A 12702-nucleotide genomic window follows, 5' to 3' on the forward strand; every position below is an offset into this window, starting at 1 on the left:
AACACCATACTGCTCTTTACTGCCTTCTATTATACTACATAATACTATAAAGTACATTGTTATTAAAGAAATTGTCATGAGACTAATACTTAATAAATGCTTTTTGATTAGTCAAAAATACATATTAAATATATAATATATTAATAATATTATAAAATAATAAAATCTTACACTGCATAATACTATAATTATACAAATTATTATGTATAATAATAATAATAATATATATATGTATATACCATAATACCATGTTATTATTTATGAAGCCATCCTATTCTAAATTATGTTATCCTACTTTATATGGTATAAATGCTTCTGAATTATTACATACACTATATTGGCAAAATTATATTACTTCATGCCATATTATAAGATGATGAACCACAAATTACTACACCATGTCATGCTGTATCATATTGCACTGAGCTATGCTTTAGTAGACCATGTTGTTGTTCAGTCATTTGGTAATGTTTGGCTCTTCATGCTCCTTTGGACAATACTGTCCATGGGGTTTTCTTGGCAAAGCTATGAAAGTACTTTGCCATTTCCTTATAAAATGAATTGTCAGTTAAAAGTTAAGCGACTTGCCTAGGATCACATATCTATTAAGTATTTGAGGCTGGATTTGAACTCAAGTCTTCCAGGTTTCAGGCATAATGCTCCATTCGCTGAGCCATTTAGCTGTCGCATAATACTATATTTCCTCTATAAAATACACTGTATTATACTATACTTTCCTATGTTATGATATGTCTTGGCTTCTTAAAAATATATATGACAATACACATCATATTTTGACAAGAAACAACATGAAAATATATGGCACTATGCCCTGCCCCATCATGCCATATCATATCCTACCCTGCTCTACCTTCTGTTAACATACCCCACCATACCATATCTTACTATACCTTACCCTACTCCAACATACAACGCCATATTCTACTATACCCTAGCTTATCATACTCTATTATAGATAACCCTACCCTATTAATATATTGTTTTATATTATGTTATATTAAATTATTTTATACTATGTAATTTTACACTATATTATATTGTAGTATACTTAACTATATCATCTTGGTTTTGCTCAATTATTTTCAGTCATGTCCGCCTCTTTGAGACACTATTTGGGATTTTCTTGACAAAGATACTGGAATGGTTTAATGTTTCCTTCTCCAGCATATCTTACAGATAAGGAAACAGAGGCAAACAGGGTAAAGTGAGTTGCCCAATGTCACAAAGCTAAGGAATGTCTGAGGCCTGATTTGAACTTGGGAAGATGAGTGTTCCTAACTCCAGGTTCTATGCTGTATCCATTGTGCAACCTAGCTGCCAATACAATATTATCCCATTTTATAGTCATGCACTCATTGAATTTTGGAGCTGAAAGGTAGTACTATATTTGTCTATTGTAATCCAACTCCTAAAAATAATTCTTACTGAAAAATATTTCCTAATTTCCAAGGAGGCTGATTCCACTTTTTAAAATTTTGTTTTTCATTCCTGATATTGAATCTAAATTTTCCCATTTATTATTTCAACTCTGTTTAGAGTTCTATTCTCTGGAGCTAAGCAGAGCAAGACTAATTCTTGTTATACATGCTAGTTTCTTAGGTACTCAAGTGTGGCCATCATATTACCTCCCTCAGAACCTTTTCATTTCCAGGATAAATACCCTCATGTCCTTTACTTGTTCCTTATATGATAAGTACTTAATGCTCTTCACCATTCTCATTGCATTTTTCTAGCTGTTCCTCAGCTTTGAGAAGCCTTTATAAAATATGATACCCATAACTGAACACAAAAAGATATGAACTATCCATGGTAATGTATAAAGGAATTACCTTCAATTTATCCCTGGAAGCTTGATTCTCTCAATGTGCCTCAAATTGCATTACCTTTGTTGACTGCCATATTCCAGTGTTAACTTATTTTGAGGATTCAGTCCATGAAACCTTTATTTCTCTTTCTTATTTCCCATTCTTTAACCCTATTTCTTCTGTCCTTTTGTGTGTACTTTTAAAAATTCTTATTAAAAATTCAATTTGTATTTATTTTTTTTTGTGACCAAGGAGTTCTGCAGACATGAGGAACCAAATGAAGGAGGAGAATAGAAAATGTCACAAATACATCAATGCATAATGAAAATGTCAGGCAATAATTTGGAGTATGGTTTGAAAAAGAGAATGAGTAGAAGTAGGAAGATATGTCAAGATAAGATTGGAATAGTGCCACAGGTGTAAATGAGGGCTTAGATTAGAATAGTAGAAATAGAAAGATAAAAAGTGAATCAAATGCAAGAGACACTATGTAAGTAGAATTACTACCATTTAATAATTTGATTCAGAATTGAGGAAAAGTGTCAAAGAGTTTTTAAGACATGTGAGATTGCATCAAAGCTATCAGGGAAATCAATAAAATTTAATTGTAGATTTGAAGTGATGGGAATCCCGGGAAGGGGGGAGTGACAATACTGTCCTTGTGTTTATGACAGTGAGAAAAAGATGGCCATAATCTGACATGTTATAGACATAACAGACAAGCACATTATGACATAGCCTGATATTGCACAGGATGTCCTGAAGTACTGAAAGAATATGTGGATAAGATGGTTGAACTTCCATAAGTGATATATAAAAGACCTTGCAAAACAGAGAGGAACCAGAAGATTGGAGATGATTAAATGAACTGATTTTGAAAAAAAAATAAGAGAGCACAGTCTGAATATTAAAGCCCTTTTATTCTGACATTAATCTTAGGACACCCATTCTATTCTATCAAAGACAAGGTTTTAAGCTTCTTCAAAGGAATTGATAATTACCAAGAGCCTGGATGGAATCATCAAAAAAATAGTTCATGGAAGTCTAACTTCATTCCTTTTTTTCATATTTTTGCACAAAATTACTAACCTATTAGATGAAGGAAGGGAATTAAAATATTTTACTTAACATATTATATCAAACATTTAAATTAAGCATTGTAATTAACTGAGCATCTTAATTGAGCACCTCCATGAAGATGGAGAGATAGGTAATTAGACAATCAGATGAAGCTAGTTTGGGTTGGAAGGCTAGCCTCAAAAAGTAAATAATGGTTCAATATCAAGATGGTAAGATGCATCCAATTTAATACCATAAGGATTTGACCTTCATCTTCTAATAATTATAGCATAAGTAGTATAATATAGAATAATGAAAATATTAATACAATTAATAATTACCTTAAATAAATGTTGATCAATTATATGTAGAGAGATATATTTAGAGTAGTCATCAAATTTTCAAATAACACAAAGTTGCGGGGGGAACTACCACAAGGGATTAGAGACAAGATCTAAATAATTACTGGTAGGCTCAAAAATTGAATTAAATTTAATCATATATGATCAATTTGGAATAAATATAAAATCTTAAGCTGAGTTACCAAAATACAAGCTTCGTAAGTAAAAGAGATGAGAGGTATTACTTCGACTTCAGATATTCTGAAAAAAAGCTTTAGGGATTAGTCGATTTAAACTCTATATGAGTTGGTCCTATGATATGGAAGAACAAAAAGCAATTTTCAGTCAATCGGTACACATTGGTTGAATAAATACCATGCTTCAGGCATTATACTAAGTATTTTGGATACAAAGAGTCAAAGGACAGATTTTGCCCTCAAAAAACTGACAATCTATCTTTGAACTACATTAAGAGAAGTCTAATTTTCAAGAATAGAATGTTTTTCTCTGTCTTCTTCAGACCTCATCTGATTATTATGTGTAGATCTTGGAACCAGAGATTTATAAATATATTTATGAGATGGTATGTGTGAAATAGATAGTAATCAGTATGGTTAAGCACTTGACTGTATGTCATATGAGGTACAACTGAATGAATTAAGAAATTAAGCAGCTAGGTGCCTGAAGGGATTGCTGCACTTAGATTCAGGAAAATCTGAATCCAGTCAGACACCTTTTCCGGCTTAGTATCTTAATAAAACAATTTAACTTCTAGTTACTTCAGTTTCCTCATCTACAAAATAAGAATAAAAATAGCACCTACCTCCTGGTTTTGTTCTGATAATAAAATGAGACAGTAATTGTAAATTGCTTTATATCCTACCCGTATATAGGAAACACTATATAAATTTTATCTATTACTATTATGGTTATGTTTAGGCTAGAAAAAAGAACATATATGAGGTACTTGTTAATTATGTTCAAGTACTCAAAGGGCTATCATTGAAAGGAAGGGTTATACTTGCTCTATTTCACCTCTAAAAGGCAGAATCAGGCCACTAGATGAAAGGGGCAAAGAGGAACATTTTGGCTTGATGTCAAGAAAAAAATTATCAATTTCCCCCAAAGCAGAACTGTCCTGAAACGGAATAGGCTGCCTAATAAAGTCGATGGTTCTCCCTTCTTGGAGATCTCTAAGCTGAGGATGAATGGCCATTTGTTCATTATATAATAGTGGGTAATTCCTTTGATGTATAGCTTGGGTGACATAACCAATGTGCTTTTTCCCAACTCTTAAATTCCATGATTCTGCGATCTACCTTACTTGTTCAGAGCTCAATACATTTTATCAAATTCACATAATATAATTTGGCTTGCATTACTTTGATCCTTGGCCACATATATTATTCCCAACTACTTTATCATCGTGAATAATGTTCCTGTGAACATTTTTATATACACAATCTTTTGCTCATTGCCAAAATCCTCTTTATTGCATCAGCTTAGTTGTGCAATGTACAGATAAGGGTGTGAACAATTTTGCAATTTAAAAAAGTAATCAAAAATTGTTCTCTAGGATGATAAAACAAATTTCTATTTTGGTTTTTCATAAATCCATGTTTGTCATTTGATGATAAAGAGATGTCTATCCTAATGAGATTGATATCCCTCTTCTCAAAGCCCTATACAATATTTTCCCCTTTTTGGACTTAACTTATGATTTCAATGATATAGGGACATCCCAGTGAGAAAAGATTCACCAATGCAAAGCTGCTTGGTAACAATTGAGAAAAATCCTGGCCTGAAAACTCTGAGAATTTGGGGCAATGAACACAGAGGCAGTCATTTACTACTAAGTACTTACACTATTTCAGACACTGTACTAAATACTGAGGAGCTAAATATTTTTTTAAATATTTCACTAATGGGGAAGATGAAATGCAAAAAACCCAAAACGACTAGTTACATACAAAATATATGGGGGTGTATTGAAGATATCTGAGAGAAGGACATATTAACAGCTGATAGAATCTAAGTATTATATTGAAAAAGATGGTTTTAATGGATTCTATAATGAATTGAGGAAAAAATAAAAAGCAGAGCAGAACGTTAGAGGGATGAGAAACAATTGAAAACAGAAGCATAGAAACAATAGATGTAATGGCATACTGTTTTTTTCAGTTTGTATCCAACGTAATTGAGGTTTTCTTAACAAAGATACTGGAGCAGTTTGACATTTCCTTCACCAGCTCATTTTCCCAAATAAAGAAATTGAGGCAAGCAGAGTTAAGTGACTTGCTCATGACAAAGAGCTAAGTAAGTGTCTGGGGTCAGATTCAAATTCATCTTCCTTATTACAGACCTGACACTCTATTCATTGTGCCATCTCTGCCCAACAACAACTGGCTTCTACCACTTTTACTATTTTCCCAAACTGTTCACTGGGAAAGAGGAATGATGCATTCCTAGAATCTTTTCCAGTGTCCATGGCTCCAAAAATTGTCCTTTAAGTACTGATTTTCTTGTTCCCAACCGCACTAGTATGATGAAAGCTCAATTTGATTTTGATGCCTAGTCATTTCTTAAAATGAAGACTTGTCTTTTTTTTTTCCTCCTTTGAACCTTCTCATTTGAAATTCTGCCCATTTTATTTAGTGTTTAAGTGGAAAGTTGGGAATACCTTGAGATATGATACCTTGAGAATATGAAGTTTTAATTTAGGATTCATATTCATAGAAGTATTTAGACTGTTAGTTTAGTGGCTTAACATGGCCCAGAGATGCAAAGTATCTCTTGGACTTCAGTTATTTTCAGATTTTCATATCAGTAAAACATGCCATGATGTGGAACAATGTAAATGCAGATCAGCCTTATCCATCCATTTCATGGCTATGTGCTGTTTTTAGTCATTTATGAGTGAATTATGTGCATAATCATTTAATCTGAAGAGTACTCAAGGGTTAAAATCTATGGGCCTCAGAAACAGATTGGATATGGGGAATAAGTAAAAGTGAGGAGTCAAGAAAGATACCTAGATTGTGAGCTGACTATGTAATAATAATAACAATAACAATAATAAAAATATAAGAAAATGGATGATAAAGGGAAAGACGATTTCAGTTTTGAACATGTTGAACTTAAGATGTCAACTGGATATCCCATTCAAGATGTATCAAAGGCACAGAAAAAGATGTGAAATTAGAAATAAGCAGAAATGTTGGGGCAGGTTTAAATCAATTCTTATACCATTACTATTTCTGTGGATTTTGATAAATTATTTCAGCTCTCTGACTCTCCATGTCCTTATCTGTAAAGTCAGAGAGTAAGGCTAAATTATCTTGAAGATCCCTTCTAGCACTAAATTAAAGGTTGCATGAGGTCACACTATGATTTTTATGAATAATATAGGGCTCCGCCCTTTTCAAAAGTGGCCTATGACATCCTCCATCTGACAATCAGCTTGTCTGCATGAGTTATTTGAAATCCCATCAAGAGAATCCATTGCCCCAGTAGTTTTGAACACCTATACCTGTATTGGACTAAAAAATATGATTATGGATGGTCAGGAATATGGTAAAGGAACCAAGGATATTTAAGTGAAATCTGAGATAGAAAATGGTTGGCATCTTCAAGCAGGTTGATACTTGGCATTTAGAAATATTAGCTGTATTCCTTGTCACCTTGGGGGAGCAAAAATGTAGCAATGTTTGGAAACTGAAAAGAATGACTTTTTCCCACCTCGTTGAAAAGAAGGAAAAATCCTTAAAAAATAGAACTATAATAGACTGCCTCAGCCAGTTCAAGTTAACCATCTACTAAGTACCTACTATGAACCAGACATTGTGATAAGTTCTGAGGGTACAAAGAATAGTTTAAAATACATACCTGTATTGAAGGAGCTCACAGTATAATACTGGAAGAGAACACGCAAACGATTATTTACAAACTAGCTATGTACAGAAACACTGTAGACAATCTCAGAGAGAAATCTCCAAGATTAAGGAAGACTGGGAAAGGCTTTTTGAAGAAGGTGGGACTTCTGAGATTTAAGGTTAGTCAGAGAGAACAGGAGACAACAGGAAGAAGGTAAGGGAGCCTCTGGGCACGTAAGGATCCTCATCACTGGGTGCCCTAAAACAAACATGAAGGAACCACTTGTTAGGACATTTTTTTTCAAGTCTGAGTATTTCTAGATGACCAGTGTAGTCTCTTGCCAGCCAGATGTTTTATGATTCTGTAATTCAAACAGAAGGATTTCTGATGAGCTCTGAGGACCCCACTGAGGTTATGGGTCCTGAATTTATCATGGATGTGTCTTAGTTATGTGATTTATAAGACAGATTACATAATCTGTGGTGTATCCAGTCTTTTCCATTTTTGACCTTACTTGAGAACATCACATAAATGTGTGCAAAAAGAATTAATATGATTAATTGAGGTTCTTATTTTGAAATTGCCTTCCTACTTTCATCTTTTTTCTTATCTATTTGCCTAGAATGGACAGATGGAGAATGACAGTTGCTAAGGATGAATTTGTGAAGGAGGTGAGAATCCTCACCCAACCCACCTAGTTTTTGGATGGCTTTCTGCCTGAGGTAGGATTGAGGTAGGGTAAATGAGATCAGGGAAAAACCTCAGCGGAAGGGAAAGCTTCTCATGACAGTGAAATCATATATGACAAGTCAGGTTAAGGAGACTTAAATGAAAAAATGATATTTTTCCTTTAAAGAGTCTCTGAGTTCAAAGATAATCTAGTCTACACAGTATAATAGGAAAAATCCTATAATTGGAGTCATAGAACCTTTCTCTCTCTCTCTCTCTCTCTCTCTCTCTCTCTCTCTCTCTCTCTCTGTCTTTCTCTCTTTCTCTGTCTCTCTCTCTCCTCTCTCTCTCTCTCCCCTTTTATTTTATTCCATGTGTACATATATATATATATAATTACATATATATATGTATATATAATTATATTATGTTTGTATTCATTTCTGTGTGTATTCACTATATGGTTTCTATGTGAATATTTTCATTCTTTATTTATTTTAATTTTGCTCCTCACCATCGATGGTGTCTGGGATGAGTGACTTCATCTCTCTGGACTTCTGGCTGTGCAAATAGGAAACAAGGATATTGAACTCAGTACTGAAGACACTCCTATGTCTGGAATATATGGTCTTGTGAACTTTGGGTGGTGGATCATGACACCTTCCTCTTTAAAATGAGGAGATCAAAGTGTAAGGGACATCTGAGGTTATCTACTTCAACCTCCTCATTTTAAATTAGTGCAGATTAAGACACAAAGAGATAAGTGACTGGCCCAAAGTCACACTTATCAAGATTATCTGAGGTGAGTTTTGAACACAGTTTCATAAATTGCTGACCCAGTATTCTTTCCATTTTACCCCACCACTTCACTGTGAATTGGACTAGATGGTCTCTTTGGGCCCTCCCATCTCTAAGGATAATTCTTTTGATCCTCGAAATTTCTCCTCCCCTAATTATGGGAGAAATTCTCAATTTCTAGAGTTCTGGAGTACTATGATATATAAAACAGAGAAGTCCAGCATCTTCCCCTGAACACATAACTGCCAGGTGCCTCTCTGGCTCTGTCTTTCTCCACGCAGGAGAGCATTCAATCTGGTCTATTATGAAAAATGTCCTAATTAATTGCTTTAAAAGATGAATATGGGAAACATGGTTATAGAGCTCCATTTCAGTTCATTCTCTGCAAGAGCAATCAACTTTAAAGGCTCATAATTTCCTTTAATTGGATATTTTATTACTAGGCAAGGGGACAAAGAGCAAAACTAATTTTCTTTGCCTTTTGTTTAGCCCACTTTCTTTGTAAGGGAGGGGTTTTGGTGTAGATCTAAGTGAATACAGGTTTTCATTTCCCTATGCATTGCTTTCCCATTTTAAGAAAGAGAGGATTATGTGTATCAAAAGTGCCATTGTTGTTTTAAATTTGCCACAAAGACACTTCTGACTCACATCTGCCAGGATTACTCTTTTATTTTTTGCAAACACATCAATTTAATTGTGACCTTTTGGGTAGTGGTATGGAGTCATATCAGGAAAAAGCATGACTTCTGTGGTCAGAATATGTGGGGTTTAAGGTTTGCAATCCATGACTCTGTGCTAACTTGGAAAGTTTCTTCAAATCCCTGAGCCTGTTTCTCCATCAATACATTGAGGTTGCTAGCCATGATAACAGGATCAGAGTCTTATAAATGGAAGGTTCTTCGGAGATCACCAAATTCAACTCTTCTTTTGACAGAGAAAAAAATCGAGCCAAAGGAATATTAAACGGTGTGTTTAATAATACATAAATAGTTAGGATTTGGAGATATATTTGTGTCTATAAAAAACACACAGGTTCACATGCATGCATCTTTCCACAGGCATAGTATGCATGTGCAACTAACTACACAAACACACACATGTTTATGCATATGTCACAATGAGATGAGAACTTCTGTTGCACATATACACATTAAAGAGCCTATAATTATGGCTAATAAGCTCCTAGTTGGGAAGACTCAAATTCCAGGGACCCTTTTGGAGATTGACTAACTTCATGACTTTGGGCTAGTTTTGAATTTTCTCAGTGTCCCAAGCAGGCATTTGCAGAGCTATTGCTAGTTGATGTTAAACTGTGAGAAAAAATATTTTCCAATTCAAAGAAGTTTCTTATACTAGTGAAATTGCAGATCTATACAGAATATGGTTATAAGTATATATACATATATATACACACATATATAGTATTATGTGAATACAAGTATACATGCATATGGAGAGAGAATAGCATATGAATAAATATTCTAAACCAAGTTGAATTGCATTCACAATAGCATCTACATTCTTTGAAAAAATCAGTAGTACACAATTCATGTAACCTGATTTATTCTAACATCACTATTATAATAAGAGCTAGCATTTATCAAATGCTTTAAGTTTTTCAATTTGACTTGAAAATATCTCATTTTAGTCTCACAGTAACCTAGGAAAAGAAGGTGATATTATTAATTATTATACAATTCTTTATAAACAATAATAAATTTATGTAATATGTTAGGTAATAGTATAATAAATGATAAATAATAATGATAAACTATACAATTATTATAAAATTTATATTATTATAAAATTATTACAGTGATTTATTTAGAAGCAGAATATTTTGCAAAAACAAACAAACCACCTATTTTAGCATCAGGGTTTAAGATAACCTATCATCTGGTTTATCACAGCTCCCATTTTACATATGTTGAAATTGAGCTTCAAATATTTTGCATGGAGTTGCCAAAGTCGTGTAGATATTTTGTGAAAGAGCCAGAATTAGGATTCAAGTCATTGCCTCCCAAATTAACTCTCTTTCCAGTATAGGAGACTTACATAGAAATTAATGTTTCCCAAATCTTGACCTAAAATCTAACATAATTGTTCTTTGATGGGAATGAGCAAAAGAAGTAGGCGTAGGAGTCAAAATTATGTACACATGGGCATGGACTTCAAAACCCACTCTCCTACTTTGGTTTTGTCGTTCAGTGATTTATATTTGTTAAGTTGTTGAAAGCAATTTCCTCACAATCTGGTGAGGTCAGCAAGTCCTACAAGTGTTGTCAGCTCCTTCCTGTCCAAAACATGAAATGAGGTCAATAGAGATAGTGTCTTGGCAAGTTTTCATATATTTAGAGCTCCTTCAGAGCTTCAGATGAATGAAGAAGGGTTAAAAATATTAGCCCCTGATTCTGTATCCATCATCTTGGTAAGCATTAGAGATGCCCAGCCAATAAATTCTCTCTTCCAGCTGAAGGTGTGTACATACATTGGGGAAAAATATACCAAGTAGAGAATTTTTGGAAGGACTGCCATCTAGTCCAATTTCCTCATTCTATAGATGAGGAAACTAAAGTCTACAGATGTGAAGTGGTTTGGGTAAGGGAACAAAACTGTCTAATAACTAAGGAAATCTGGTGTCCTGCACCCTCAGGTTGGCATATGTAGAGAAAGGGCACCACTCCAGCCAGGTATTGTTATTCAGAGTGCCTGATGTTAACATATTCCAGAGATGGTAATTGATCACTTTCCTATGATCTCAAATCTATTAAATTTTTTTGGAATCAAAGTCATGGTATGAGGTGATTGTGAATATGACTACCAACTCTTTTCAAGTATTTTCAAATACTTTAAAATACATTATATTGTTTTTATTTTCTACACCATCACTTCCATTGGGAGGGGGGCAAGAAGGAGGGGAGAAAGAGATGAGAGAAAGAGAGAGATAGAGGAAGAGGGAGAGGGAGAGAGAGAGGGAGGGAGGGAGAGAAGGAAATAGGAGGGAGACAAACAGAGGGAGGGAGAGAAAGAGAAAGGAAAGGAGAGAGAAGAGTGGGAGAGGGAGGGAGGGAAGAAGGAGGGAGAGGAAAAAGAAGTACAAAAAAGCAAAAATAAACCATAAGTTTCCATACCTCCTGTGTATATGTATGCATGTATGCAAGCATATATGTATGCTTGAATTTGTACACACACATGAGAATCATAACATGGAATATATTTTTCCATCATGAAAAAAGAGTGACATTTCTTTCCTCTTTCTTTTTTAATCCTCAGATTTTCCTGTTAGCCATTTCCATAAAGAAATATTGTTTGATAATTAATCATTTATCCACCTCATTAGGTATCCTGCTGGGCTCTGAATAAGAAGCAGGGCTGGTAATTTGCAAAATCAGTGTCTGAAGCTGGGTGACATGATACATCAGCTACCACAAAGGGAAGGAGCTCTTAAGTGTCTCACTGGAGGGTGAAGGGTCCACCTCCTAGCTCTCTGGACAAATGAGTCTTGACAAATAACACAAATTTAGAAAGAACTGGTTTCAGCAGCTCCAGTCATTTGTCTAGCTGGTCCACTAACTTAAGACTCAAAGAATTTTTTGCTCTGAGATTATTCTGGAAGAAAAAAAACAAGAATAATTTAATATGATCTATGCATACAGTTATATCTTAAAAAAAACAGAACAATAATGAGAGAAGGGCCAATGAATGAAAGTTTTTGACAATAATATTTCAGTCTGTCACCCCATCAGTATCTTTTCTTTTCTTTTTTTAATTTATTTTTGTTAAACTCTTAACTTCTGTATGTTGGCTCATAGGTGGAAGAGTGGTAAGGGTAGGCATTGGGGGTCAAGTGACTTGCCCAGGGTCACACAGCTGGGGAGTGTCTGAGGCTAGATTTGAACCTAGGACCTCCCATCTCTAGGCCTGACTCTCAATCCACTGAGCTACCCAGCTGCTCCCCCCACCCCATCAATATCTTTTCATACCTAATCCCTTGCCTTATGAGAGGAACAGCAGTGACATCATTCCAACTGTATGCAGCTCTTCTCAATAGAAGGCACATACTACTACCAGAACTGCTCTTAGTGAGATCTTCATCTGGGTAGAAAGTTTAACTTATTTTAAAACACACTTCCTTC

This window comes from Gracilinanus agilis, chromosome 2 (assembly GCF_016433145.1).
Source record: "Gracilinanus agilis isolate LMUSP501 chromosome 2, AgileGrace, whole genome shotgun sequence".
Classification (NCBI taxonomy): Eukaryota; Metazoa; Chordata; class Mammalia; order Didelphimorphia; family Didelphidae; genus Gracilinanus; species Gracilinanus agilis.